Below are 1,817 nucleotides of genomic sequence, written 5' to 3'. Positions count from 1 at the left end.
ACTATGAATTGAGTCCCAGCTCTACAACTATCTGTCTAATCTTCACCAAGTTCTTTAACTTCCCTGAGCCTTGGGTTAACTTTATAAGAGAGATGGTCACCATTGCCACACATAGGTAATGGAAGGACTCGGTGAAATGACTATGTAATATACCCATAAAAGTCTGGTAAGAGTATTAGTAGTTCCATACGAGCTTGTGTTGTTTGTTATTCTACTTTTCAATGCGAGATCTGTTAGCTGGAAGGATTTCAACTAAATCCTTCTCAGAACTCTGAACACGTCTTATTAACTGTACTTCCTGATCTTAGGAAAAGTTATCCTTATAAAATTCCATCTTTCCCTCCTCTTAATTATAATTAAGTTATAAATAAAATTATGGAATACACTAAAATTGTAATAATACATAAAATTATAAATAAATCTTAATTTTATAGACCTTAATTTTAAATAAAATAAAATTTTAAATAAAATAAAATTAGAAAATGTATGAAAATTATAATAATACATAACATATAGTATATAATAATATATCAAAGTATAATATACACATAATATATAAAATTATAGATAAATAAATCTTAATTATCAAAAAGCCATCCAGAATATTTCCTGCCATCAGGGTCCCCCATACATCAAACATACAGTCATACTCTCTCCTATTAAGCAAAGTGAGGTCCTTGGTAACCTTGCAGAACTTAAATCGCCTCCACTTCCATAAGATGAAATCAGAGAGGGAGAAAAGTCGTGAGAGACTCTTAACTCTAGGAAACAAACCAGGGGTTACTGGAGGGGAGGGAGGTGGGGAGATGGGGTAACTGGGTGATGGGCGTGAAGGAGGGCACGTGATGGAATGAGCACTGGCTCTTACATGCACGGATGGACCACTGACCTCTACCTCTGAAACTAATAATAAACTACATGTTAATTATTTTTAAATCAAAATAAAATAAAACAGAAACAAATCACCTCCCCTTTCAGCATCCTCACTGCTTTCTGACTTCCCATTAACCCTGGCTAAGAAGTTGGGCTTGTAAATAAAGATGCCATTAAGCAGCTCTGCCCACCCACCCCTGCAGGAACAAGTTTCTCCCATGAGAGGGGACATGGAGCACATGCTCTCTGCCCAGCCTCCCAGGTCCCCCTCCGCGGCTGCTTGATTCTTCAGGTCCCTGGTCTTGCTGCTTCTCTGTTGGTATCTCCAACACGCCCTTCAAATGCAAAACACTGCTTCATCTTTTCTGGCTACGGCCTTAGTCAGACAACAAAGAGGAGCACACACAGGGTCAAATGCATGCTTTTAGAGAACGTAACCAGAGTCCAAAGTCACCCTTTTCCCTCCCTAATCCTACCAAACTGCACCTGTAGGTGACACTCCCAGCTGGTTTCCTGGACTTGTGGGCTGAGATGTTCTCAGAGGTAGAAGGGCCCCACGTCTCTTTCAGAATTGTGTTTGAATTATTTTCTGGATGAGTATGAAATTTTACAAAGAACTCTTCCTTATGCACAGATTTTTAAAAATCTCATTGTTGAGTTAAACCTGTCTAGTCATCTTCAAACACCTTATCTTAAACATTTAAAACATTCTTAATAAGGGGGTGCCTGGCTGGCTCAGTCAGTAGAGCATCTGACTCTTGATCTCCTGGTCATGAGTTTGAGCCCCACGTTGGGTGTGGGGGCCTACTTTAATTAATTAGTTAATTAATTAATCCATCTTAATAAACTTTTAGTTTTTCTAATGAAAACAAGCCATTTAAAAAGGAAAGTATGGTAGTAGTGTTGTAGCTGTTAGTGATTGATTTTCTGGCTTTTCTTCATAA

Source organism: Lontra canadensis, unplaced genomic scaffold (genome assembly GCF_010015895.1).
Source record: "Lontra canadensis isolate GAN:19392208 unplaced genomic scaffold, GSC_riverotter_1.0 scaffold110, whole genome shotgun sequence".
NCBI lineage: Eukaryota > Metazoa > Chordata > Mammalia > Carnivora > Mustelidae > Lontra > Lontra canadensis.
This window is presented reverse-complemented; position numbering follows the sequence as displayed.